The sequence below is a fragment of the Poromitra crassiceps genome, assembly GCF_964638095.1.
Source record: "Poromitra crassiceps genome assembly, chromosome: 1".
In the NCBI taxonomy this organism is placed as follows: Eukaryota; Metazoa; Chordata; class Actinopteri; order Beryciformes; family Melamphaidae; genus Poromitra; species Poromitra crassiceps.
In genome coordinates, this window is record NC_139623.1 from 94,449,148 (window position 1) to 94,461,647 (window position 12,500).

Genomic DNA, 12,500 nt, shown 5'->3' on the forward strand with positions numbered 1-12,500 from the left:
TGACAGTTACCAGTAAGCCAGAACATTCTTCCTCAAGACCATTTCAGTTCATTGAGAAGTCTTTGTGGTGAATAATATCAATGATCTTGGAGTCAGATGTTGCAGAGCTACAACTCCCCTTCAGGCGAATTACTGAGAAAGAAAAAAAAAGGGAACAGGCTATGAAGCATTTCCACCGCTGGCTGTGTATAAAAGGAATGGACGGGCCAAATCATTCATCTTTTATAATGAGTTGTCTGCAGTTCCTCTACTGTAAATCTGGAGGATCCCGGCCGCTCTCTGTCGTCTGGAGGCTTTACTGCCATGTCACGGATGCGAGGCCATGACCAGATGGCTAATTTCTGTTTGATCAACGAGCGGAAACGCACAAAATACAGACACACACATATCACAAGCATGCATACAGGGACACACACACACACACACACACACACACACACACAATAGACAAACACTCATGTTTAGACACTAGCAAACAAATTACAACCACATATTGAGAGAAACATACATGCACTACACACTGTATACTGTACATGCCGACAATACTCATATTCCCACACACTAATTCACTCCTATCTAACCATCTTCTGCCTGTCTGAGGGCAACTTTAAAGCACACAAGGAGAAGAAACGACCACATCACTCTCCTCCAGCCAGAGTTGTACCATCTGCAGGTTCAAGAGCGGTTTTAAGAGCGCTTTGTGAAACATCACTGTGCACTGAGTTATAAATACATCTGTTCAAATTAAAAGACTGTGGAAATAGTCTTCAGGTCTACTGGGGACACGACTGAATGAATCAAAATCCAATAAAGCTATCATCAAAGGGAAGAAGATGACCATGGGAGGACATGTCTGCATGCTCACCAGAATGTAGAAACTAGGGCTGGGTCATCTTTTTTTTTAAATAATTGTTCTCTGTCAACATCCATTTAACTGGCATTAAGATCATTTTAGCAGTCCATAATCCGCTTTTTGTTGTTGTCCATAATTGTGTGAGATTCAGATCCCCCTACACTCTTATGTACACACACACATGCTCTGCAGTGCACACATACAAACAAAATGGCACGCAGACTCAGGCAGTGTGTGGGAGGAGGCTGTGATCAGTGTGTCGCTGGATCTGAGCTTAGCAGTCGCTAGGAGCAGTAGTAGGCAGAAATGACTGGCTCGTTTCTACTACTATTACTACTACTGCTACTGCTACTAACTATGCTACTACTATTACTACTGCTACTATGCTACTGCTACTGCTACTATGCTACTATGCTACTGCTACTGCTACTATGGTCGCTACTGCTACTATGCTACTGCTACTGCTACTATGGTCGCTACTGCCAACCAGCAAAGTATCCTGCAGGTAGATCCAGAGAGGACAAGAGAGGCGGCAACACGGCAGGGAGAGAAAGAAAAACACACACACAAGACTGGAGAAAGATGAGGATGTGCAAGAACGAATGGAGCAACATACAGGGACAAAGGAGAAAGATAAGAAAAGAAAAGAGGATAAAGTAGGGCTGGGAGATATGGATAGAAAGAAAGAAAGAAAGAAAGAAAGAAAGAAAGAAAGAAAGAAAGAAAGAAAGAAAGAAAGAAAGAAAGAAAGAAAGAAAGAAAAAAGAAAGAAAAACAAATAGCAGACTATGTTACAGAAAAACAGCAGTATGGAGGGTGAGTGAGGGAATGCTGAAGAAAGAGGCATGTAGAGTTGTTGTAACCCTCGCTGGGCAGCTGACAGGGCTATGGGCCAGGGGGCGGGCAGACACACACACACACACACACACACACACACACACACACACACACACACACACACACACACACACACACACACACACACACACACACACACACACACACACACACACACACACACCCCTATAGACCACCTATCCATTTTCACTAGACAACCAGACACATAAAGTATGACATAGTGTTTTCTGCAGAACTCACCAATAAAATACAACACTAGTGTGAGCTCCTCTGAGAAGGGGGGTGACTTGGAATAATGTGTCACCACAGAAAACTCTGCTCATGTCCAAGCCAAGCTAACTACAGCACAACTGGAAACCAATGCAAGGCTGCAGACAGTTGTGTGACAAACCAAGTCATCACGCAACAGGCAGTGACTGACAACATCTGATTCTCGGGGGAAAATTAGATTTTACGGTTTGTTTTTTGATTTGACTCAATGTTCCGCGGGCTTGCAGACCAAACATAGGCTACATCTTTGGTGCTTCTCGCTGGGTTTGGGTTGTAGCTGCCACTGAGCTCTTACAAGTCCTAACGGCTGTGTTCCAGTCAGCTGCAATGACTTGAAGTCGCTTGACTTTTATCCGAGTCCACCAATGAAAGCGGAGAGAGAAACTTTCCAGATTAGTTCCAATTGACTTTTATTTTATTTAGAAGAACATTGAACAGTCTGTCAGTACCTTGAGATTAAAACTGAAGCCTTGTAGAGTTTCTCCCCTGCTGAATTGTGGAATTTCCTTTGGAGAGAGAATAAAATCTGGTACCCAAGTGGCTCCCCGCAAAGCACACTGAGCATCTGTGTATCAGCTAGGCTCCATATGAAACACCTTCTACTATTGACAAAACGCCACACATCAAACGCAGAGAGAGGAGGGAGGAGTGACTAGAGGAATGAAAAAAAGCACATGTTCAAACAGCTTTTGTTTGCCATGTTGAACCGTCGGCCTCAGCGTGTGTGTCAGTCAGCTCCATCCTGGCAAAGGCCTGATGGGACTGGTTGGTGACACAGGAACCAACACAGAACTAACTTCTGGAGCCAGATCTGAATGTTCTCCCAGACCCACAGCTATTACCAGAAACAGTTGCAGCCAGTCAGCCAGTAAGTCACACTAGGGGAAACAACGCGGCCACTGCTAAGATGGCAGACACTTTTACCGCACAGAGGGCCAGAAAAGTGGCTCCATGTTAGCAGTTAAACATTTACTCCAATATAGTCCCCACATTTAACATTCAATGGCTTTAAAGACTGTAAAATAAAGAGCACTGACTTTAGTGGGCTTTTCATCAGGAGTTACTACAGTAAGGGCTTCTTGGCTGCCTTAGCCGAGCGGGAACCCAGAGGAGTCGAGAGGCAGGAGAAGAGAGGAGAGAGAGGCAGGGAGAGGAGAGAGGAGAAGAGAGGCAGGGAGAGGAGAGAGGAGAAGATGCAGGGCAGGAGAGGTGAGGAGAGGCAGGGTAGGAGAGGAGAGGTAGGGGAGGAGAGGCAGGGCAGGAGAGGCAGGGCAGGAGAGGCAGGGGAGGAGAGGAGAGGCAGGGCAGTGCAGGAGAGGCAGGGGAGGAGAGGAGAGGCAGGGGAGGAGGAGAGGCAGGGCAGGAAAGGAGAGGCAGGGGAGGAGAGGAGAGGCAGGGCAGGGCAGGAGAGGCAGGGGAGAGGAGAGGCAGGGCAGGAGAGGCAGGGGAGGAGAGGAGAGGCAGGGGAGGAGAGGCAGGGGAGAGGAGAGGCAGGGGAGGAGAGGCAGGGCAGGAGAGGCAGGGGAGGAGAGGAGAGGCAGGGGAGGAGGAGAGGCAGGGGAGGAGAGGCAGGGGAGAGGAGAGGCAGGCAGGAGAGGCAGGGGAGGAGGAGAGGCAGGGGAGGAGAGGGAGGAGAGGCAGGGCAGGAGAGGCAGGGGAGGAGAGGGAGGAGAGGCAGGGCAGGAGAGGCAGGGGAGAGGAGAGGCAGGGCAGGGGAGGCAGGGGAGGAGGAGAGGCAGGGGAGGAGAGGGAGGAGAGGCAGGCAGGAGAGGCAGGGGAGGAGAGGGAGGAGAGGCAGGGCAGGAGAGGCAGGGGAGAGGAGAGGCAGGGGAGGAGAGGAGAGGCAGGGGAGGAGAGGCAGGGGAGAGGAGAGGCAGGGGAGGAGAGGCAGGGGAGAGGAGAGGCAGGGGAGGAGAGGAGAGGCAGGGGAGGAGAGGCAGGGCAGGAGAGGAGAGGCAGGGGAGGAGAGGAGAGGCAGGGGATGAGAGGCAGGGGAGGAGAGGCAGGAGAGGAGAGGCAGGGCAGGAGAGGCAGGGGAGGAGAGTCAGGAGAGGAGAGGAGAGGCAGGAGAGGAGAGGCAGGGGAGGAGAGGCAGGGGATGAGAGGAGAGGCAGGGGAGGAGAGGAGAGGAGAGGCAGGGGATGAGAGGCAGGGGAGGAGAGGCAGGAGAGGAGAGGCAGGGCAGGAGAGGAGAGGCAGGGGAGGAGAGTCAGGAGAGGAGAGGAGAGGCAGGAGAGGAGAGGCAGGGGAGGAGAGGCAGGGGATGAGAGGCAGGGGAGGAGAGGCAGAAGAGGAGAGGAGAGGCAGGAGAGGAGAGGCAGGAGAGGAGAGGCAGGGCAGGAGAGGAGAGGCAGGGGAGGAGAGGCAGGGGATGAGAGGCAGGGGAGGAGAGGCAGGAGAGGAGAGGCAGGGGAGGAGAGTCAGGAGAGGAGATGAGAGGCAGGGGAGGAGAGGCAGGGCAGGAGAGGCAGGGCAGGAGAGGACAGGCAGGGGAGGAGAGGAGAGGCAGGGCAGGAGAGGAGAGGCGGGGGAGGAGAGGAAAGGCAGGGGAGGAGAGGAGAGGCGGGGGAGGAGAGGAGAGGCAGGGGAGGAGAGGCAGGAGAGGAGAGGCAGGGGAGGAGAGGAGAGGCAGGAGAGGAGAGGCAGGGGAGGAGAGGCAGGGGATGAGAGGCAGGGGAGGAGAGGCAGAAGAGGAGAGGAGAGGCAGGAGAGGAGAGGCAGGAGAGGAGAGGCAGGGCAGGAGAGGAGAGGCAGGGGAGGAGAGGCAGGGGATGAGAGGCAGGGGAGGAGAGGCAGGAGAGGAGAGGCAGGGGAGGAGAGTCAGGAGAGGATATGAGAGGCAGGGGAGGAGAGGCAGGGCAGGAGAGGACAGGCAGGGGAGGAGAGGAGAGGCAGGGCAGGAGAGGAGAGGCGGGGGAGGAGAGGAAAGGCGGGGGAGGAGAGGAGAGGCGGGGGAGGAGAGGAGAGGCAGGGGAGGAGAGGCAGGGGAGGAGAGGAGAGGCAGGAGAGAGGAGAGGCAGGGGAGGAGAGGCAGGAGAGGAGAGGCAGGGGAGGAGAGGAGAGGCAGGAGAGGAGAGGCAGGGGAGGAGAGGCAGGAGAGGAGAGGCAGGAGAGGAGAGGCAGGGCAGGAGAGGAGAGGCAGGGGAGGAGAGGAGAGGCAGGGGAGGAGAGGAGAGGCAGGAGAGGAGAGGCAGGGGAGGAGAGGCAGGAGAGGAGAGGCAGGAGAGGAGAGGCAGGGCAGGAGAGGAGAGGCAGGGGAGGAGAGGCAGGAGAGGAGAGGAGAGGCAGGGGAGGAGAGGCAGCACATCATGCTGTTTCAGTTTTTCCAAATGAAGCTCAAACCTGCAGGTAAGTGTCGGCCAACAGGCTACATGTTGCTGGATTGAAAGGCTCATGGCTCTGATCTTATTTCATTTCTGCATAGCTTCGCACAGCACACACATTTAATGAGCATTTTTGGACACAAGGGTCTCCTGCTTCCCAGTATTGGACATCGCTAGGTAGGGTATCTGCCATCTGGATGTGGTTGCGTTCATGCCTTTGATTTAACGTTTACACAGCGTTTGTGAAGATTCAATTCCAAGAAGCGTCAAGTCAGGCAGTATAAAACAAAAACTTCCGGGTATAACCTTCGCAATAATGGCAATTAAATCAAGTAAATGCACGTGTAATGTTTTTTTGTGTGTGTTTCGAAAGATACAGAACAGAGATTAACTGGAAGAATATCTGCTCCCTTCGAAAAGTCAATTTTAACCCGTAGTGAGTCGACCGTTGTGATTTTTTGTTACTAAGTAATACAACATTTATTTTATTTTGAAGGTAAAAACATCTAGCTTCCTGTATTCTGTATAATTCTAGTAGGTTTGATGCATTTTAGGACTGAATGTAGCAAAGACCTGTTTTCTTTGTAGTGCTTGAGACTCGAGGAAATCGATGCATCTGGGCATGAGTTGTAGGGTTGTTTAATTAATTACTAACGTTATGCGCAAACGATTGTATGGCGTGAACGTTAGGCAGTTATCGCCCATTATGTATTTTTAGCAAGTAGTTTTCACAACTCCCCATTGTTTGGTCATGCCCAAATTCCCCCCCACCCCCGCCCCCTCTCTACTTTACAAACTCTGCAGAGGTGCTACTCATGTGTGAAAGCAACATGCCTCATGTCTGAAAGGGTACACTTCACCTATCATCCAGGGCAGGCTCAGTGGGAAGCAACCCTCACCTGATCCGGAGTTCATGTCTGAAAGTGGCTGAGGAGAGGCAGGGCAGGAGAGGAGAGAGGCAGGGGAGGAGAGGGGAGGCAGGGGAGGAGAGGAGAGGCAGGGGAGGAGAGGAGAGGCACGGGAGGAGAGGAGAGGCACGGGAGGAGAGGAGAGGCAGGGCAGGAGAGGAGAGAGGCAGGGGAGGAGAGGAGAGGCAGGGGAGGAGAGGGGAGGCAGGGGAGGAGAGGAGAGGCAGGGGAGGAGAGGAGAGGCACGGGAGGAGAGGAGAGGCAGGGGAGGAGAAGAGAGGAGAGGAGAGACAGGGGAGGAGAAGAGAGGAGAGGCAGGGGAGGAGAGGAGAGGCAGGGGAGGAGAGGAGATGATATAAGCAGGGGAGGAGTGGAGAGGAGAGGAGAGGAGAGGAGAGAAGAGGAGAAGAGGGGAGAGGAGAGGAGAGGAGAGGAGAGGAGAGGAGAGGAGAGGAGAGGAGAGGAGAGGAGAGGAGAGGAGAGGAGAGGAGAGGAGAAGAGTGGAGAGGAGAGGAGAGGAGAAGAGTGGAGGGAAGTGCAGCACAGCTTGGAGTAAGTGGGACGGCAAGCAGCCAGCAGAAAACAGCGGTCCAGGTCCCATCATGACGTTAGAGTGTGGACACGACCACAGTGGCCACAGGAACCAAAACTATTCAGCAAGGTTGCATTGGGTGTGCAGACAGAGGTTGCATTGGGTGTGCAGACAGAGGTCCACTAGCGCACTCACAGTTCACTCTTCTCCGCTCTTTCCTCCTCCTTGTCTTTCTTCTCACCTCTTCTCCTCTTTTTCCATTTCTCCTCCACACTTAAGTTGTCCCACCAAAGATTGATAGGGATTGGGACAGCTAACATCTTCCTTAAGGCCTACGAGTGTCACCACAATTTCAATAGCAGATACAACAGCACTAGACACACTTGGTTGGTTATATCATAGGAACTATTGCTGCGTTTTTTCCCCCACTAAACATATACTTACACAACACATCACCTCTTCCCCTTCACTCTCTTGCCTTCTAAACCCAACTCTTTCCCCCACTGCTCTTGTTCTAACCTGCCAGCACAGGGACCAGATGTGCAAATGTTTCTCCATGTTGCTATTCAAGCCTTGTTCCAAGAGCAAAAAAGCAGAGCGAGGGAGAGGAATATTTGACTTCACTCCACGGGAGACCAGTTTCATAAATGTTGGCGGCTACACAACGGTGAAAAAGGTAGCTGGGCTGGCTTGGCTAGGGAAGAATGTTGACGGCATACCCAACAACATGATCCTAATGAGTTGGAAAATCCCTGGCCCTCCAGAGGACTGTCCAGATGCTACCGTCATGAGAAACGCTACTGTTTTATTGAATTCAGCCTCCCCTCCCCTTCTTTAACAAGGGGCAACATTTATTATTTGACCATTAAGGCATCCTAGGCGACATGAAGCGTAAAACAGTTTTAGAGTTAATTTGCCCACGGCTGCAGGTCCACTACCCCACACTGGGCACAGGGCAAGTGTGTGTGTGTGTGTGTATGCAAAAGTAACCAGCGTGCACATGTGCACATTTGGGGACCCAACGTTTTGGATATCAACCGCCGCCCCTGGTATGGGGTCTGCAGCCACTAGCTCGCTAGCTGCTATCAGGTTGACTTGTTTTGAGCGAACACTAGTCTGGCACATGATGTGCTGACTGAGGCATGAGAAAGAACTGTAAACCTTCTCATAGCAGAGTCAATTCACTTGAAGCTGCAGCCAGTTCCATATATCTCTCTTGACAGTTTACTGGTACTGAGGAACAAGCTTTATTTTATAGAGAACTAAACAAACAAAGGACACTAAATGTACTTTATGGAAACAAAAAAAAGATTTTCATAAAACAATCATGATGATGACTGCAATAACATGGAATAGAATAGTCTAAGAGAGAACAGATGAGCTAAGTGATTCGGCTTGTTGCTTGACAAAGACCATGCCCGGTTGAAACACTGCACAGAAAGAACCGCTCAAGGAAGCATTAATCTCCTGTGTGGGTATTTTTCTTTTTCCAAGTGATTCAGCTGCTGTGGTCATAATTATTCCCTAATTATGAACACAGAAAGAGACAAGGGGCCCTATCTTCGTACAGGCGATATCCCCTATTAGCGCTTGCGCAACTGTTTGCGCATGCCTTAACGCAGGCAAGATAACAGTCCGCCTTGCGCTAGTGTCCAGGTGTTATGCCGAGTTTTGCACCCCCGCCCAGCAGCAAAAAAAGCATCCCCACCTCACGGGAGCATAATTGTAATGATTTATACAGAAACATAACTGTTTAAAAATGATATAATTGTTTGGGTAGACGTGACCTCCCTGTTTTTAAGTTAAAACAGCCCCAAAATCTCGTGAGGATGCAATACTTGCGGGGGAGCATAACTTATCACAACAACGGAGACAAGCACAGATTAGAGGCGTGCCAAATCATTTATGCACGGCGCAAACGGGATTTGGGCGGTGTTAACCACCAGAATTATTCACAGGTGTGGCCTGGCAATGCCTGGGCGTTACATCAATCAGATTCCCGTCTCGCAGTCCATGTAATACAATTTGCATGAGGCATGCTGTACTTCTCCCCATGCGTAATTTGGATAGGTGTAGGCCTATTGACTGTATATATTATCCCTATCTCATAACAACACCATCCCATCATATACCTATAAAACACCTGAGTTTTGATGCAATTCGGGTTATTTTGTTGACTGGGGTGGGACAATAGAAACGTGTTTGCAGCGGGTAAACGGCGGAGACAAAAGAAAAGATTGGAGGATTTACAGTGGACTCAATTAAAACTCGACTCGTGCCAAGGCTTGCGCCAGATCAGCTGTGATGCCAACGACCCTCCGGGCTATAGCAGGTGAAGGTGAATAGCCTATTGCAAGTAGGCTACAATGTACAAGTTTTCTCAATTAATTTACCATAACCCATTACATTTACATTACATTACGTCATTTGGCAGACGCTATTGTCCAAAGCGACTTACAATAACACATTTTGTCAGCAATAGAGCAAACAACTATATGCAACACAGTCTATGACAGCTACAACTTCTGAAGAAATAGTGGTAAAGTTTAGTTTTTCTTTTTTTTTTGAGAGAAAGAAGGGGCCAGGTGGAGCCTGAAAAGGTGTGTTTTAAGTTTTTGCAGAAAGATTGGCAGTGAAGCGGCCATCCTGACCATAGGGGGGAGCTCTTTCCACCATTGCGGTGCCAGGGACGAGAAGAATCGCGATCGGGATGAGTGACTTTTGAGCCCCCGTAGCGAAGGAGGGGCGAGGCGTCCTGCACTGGTGGAGGAGTGGAGGTAGCGGTGAGAAGTTTGGAACCTGACCATAGATTGTAAGTACAGAGGAGCTGTCTGCTGTACTGTCCTGTAGGCCAGTACCAGTGTCTTGAATTTGATGCGTGCTGAGATGGGAAGCCAGTGAAGGTCCCGGAAGAGGGGAGTGACATGAGAGAATTTGGGTTGGTTGAATACCAGATGGGCTGCAGCGTTCTGAATGAGCTGAAGCGGTCGAATGTCAGAGGCAGGTAGGCCGGTCAGGAGCACGTTGCAGTAGTCCAGGTGAGAGATGATAAGTGACTGGACCAGGAGTTGCGTCGCTTCCCTCGTGAGAAAGGGACGGATTTTGCGGATGTTGTGGAGGGAGAACCTACAGGAGCGTGCTGTCGCAGCAATGTTGGCCGAGCAAGACAGCTGGTTGTCAAGGATCACCCCAAGGTTCTTAGCTGTTTGGGAGGGAAGCAAAGTGGTATTGATGGAGAGATCTGCGAGAGGGCAGTCTTTCCCTGGGAGGAAGAGTAGCGCTGTCTTACCAAGATTGAGCTTGAGGTGGTGGGCAGACATCCAGTCACCGATGTCTTTGAGGCATGAGGCATCGCCTTGCGATGTGATAAAAGTTTCTCAGTGAATTATAGTTGATTGCCTCGCTGAATAATCTGCTGGTTACCCAATTTTAGCAGCAGAATTTGATGTCCTGTCGTGGAACGTCCGTGCGTAATGACATTTCTGTTTTTGCGCCTAAGAGGTGGTTTTCAAAGCTCTAACGCAAAGTAATTGCGTGCTGCTGACGATAGGATAATGCCATCTATCCCCACATGTTAGCACTGAAATGCCTGCTTTGGCATGTGGCCCGCATATGCCCAGTACAATTATAACAGGCATGCGCTTGTGCCCGCCCCCAATTTGCATTGGGCGTTAAACGAGCGCAAACGCTAAATTACCGCTTTTGGGAAGCTAGGGCCCAAGGAGTCTAATCCCATGTTGAGTAATTATGAACGAACGAACAAACACACACCCCACACACACACACACACACACACACACACAATGCCACCATATGTCACACGCGACTTCTACTTCTAGATTGGGCTTGAACACTGACGGATGGTTTATAAGATCTGCTGTAACACAGTAATATTTGTCCTATTCCCAGTCAAAAGTAGTGTAGCGTTAACAATAACTATTGACTGAAAACTATGAAACAGTTTTAAACAGTTAAACAGTTTAAACAGTTAAACAGTTAGTAGACGGACAACCCCTGATTATTCCCATTCCCCAACTAATTGTCTCATAATCAATGGTTTCCCTGTTTCAGATGATGCAGGCACACTGCAACCAGTGCGGATGGAAATAAATTGTGACATTTACAGTACGTTACAAGGTGGAAACATTCCTCCAAGTCTACTATCGATTTTACTGAAGAAAAGGATAACAATTACAGCCCTGATTTCCGATTTCCAGAGAGAAGGATGCAATTGCCAATTTGGGGTAATGGAAAAACATTAAAAACTATAAATTAGAACAATTATTGTTCACAGGGAGTGAGCCAAGTAATGATAAGTTACCGGTACTTGGTAAGAACTGGAATGGTAAAAAAAAAATACTATTTTGAGCCCAACGGTAAACAATTATCTTAGGCTTATTCCTGCTCTTCCCTACCTTCTGAAGAAGAAATGGGGATATGGGGGTGGTGTGTGTAGAGGTTGGAGAAGCGGACATGTGATCTGGTAAATCCTGGGTTCAAATCCCCAGACCAGCTGAGAAGGCATGAGTGTAAATGAGTCAAGGTCTCCCCTCCCTCAACAACTACCATTGAGGCTCCTTTGGGCAAGGCGCTGAACCCCAACTGCTCCAGTGGAGCTGATCAGTGGCCAACGGAAGAAGACAGTGATCAGCTGAGAATTAGGACATTGCTGGAAATGTAAACTTTTGAAACCTGGCTAAATAAAGAAGTCATGGGGTGTGCTGTTGTTTACCTGGATACATACAGAAGTCATGGGGTGTGCTGTTGTTTACCTGGATACATAAAGAAGTCATGGGGTGGGTTGTTGTTTACCTGGATACATACAGAAGTCATGGGGTGTGTTGTTGTTTACCTGGATACATAAAGAAGTCATGGGGTGGGTTGTTGTTTACCTGGATACATACAGAAGTCATGGGGTGTGTTGTTGTTTACCTGGATACATACAGAAGTCATGGGGTGGGTTGTTGTTTACCTGGATACATAAAGAAGTCATGGGGTGTGTTGTTGTTTACCTGGATACATAAAGAAGTCATGGGGTGTGTTGTTGTTTACCTGGATACATACAGAAGTCATGGGGTGTGTTGTTGTTTACCTGGATACATACAGAAGTCATGGGGTGTGTTGTTGTTTACCTGGATACATACAGAAGTCATGGGGTGTGTTGTTGTTTACCTGGATACATACAGAAGTCATGGGGTGTGTTGTTGTTTACCTGGATACATAAAGAAGTCATGGGGTGTGTTGTTGTTTACCTGGATACATACAGAAGTCATGGGGTGTGTTGTTGTTTACCTGGATACATACAGAAGTCATGGGGTGTGTTGTTGTTTACCTGGATACATACAGAAGTCATGGGGTGTGTTGTTGTTTACCTGGATACATAAAGAAGTCATGGGGTGTGTTGTTGTTTACCTGGATACATACAGAAGTCATGGGGTGGGTTGTTGTTTACCTGGATACATACAGAAGTCATGGGGTGTGTTGTTGTTTACCTGGATACATAAAGAAGTCATGGGGTGTGTTGTTGTTTACCTGGATACATACAGAAGTCATGGGGTGTGCTGTTGTTTACCTGGATACATAAAGAAGTCATGGGGTGTGTTGTTGTTTACCTGGATACATACAGAAGTCATGGGGTGTGTTGTTGTTTACCTGGATACATACAGAAGTCATGGGGTGTGTTGTTGTTTACCTGGATACATACAGAAGTCATGGGGTGGGTTGTTGTTTACCTGGATACATACAGAAGTCATGGG

General features: G+C 49.4%; 1 protein-coding gene across 1 annotated transcript in view; it reads right to left on the reverse strand.

The window, feature by feature from the left end:
- The window catches only part of vps13b (vacuolar protein sorting 13 homolog B), a 661,063-nt gene that overhangs the window by 495,495 nt on the left and 153,068 nt on the right, over positions 1–12,500 (reverse strand). The window lies entirely within an intron of this gene.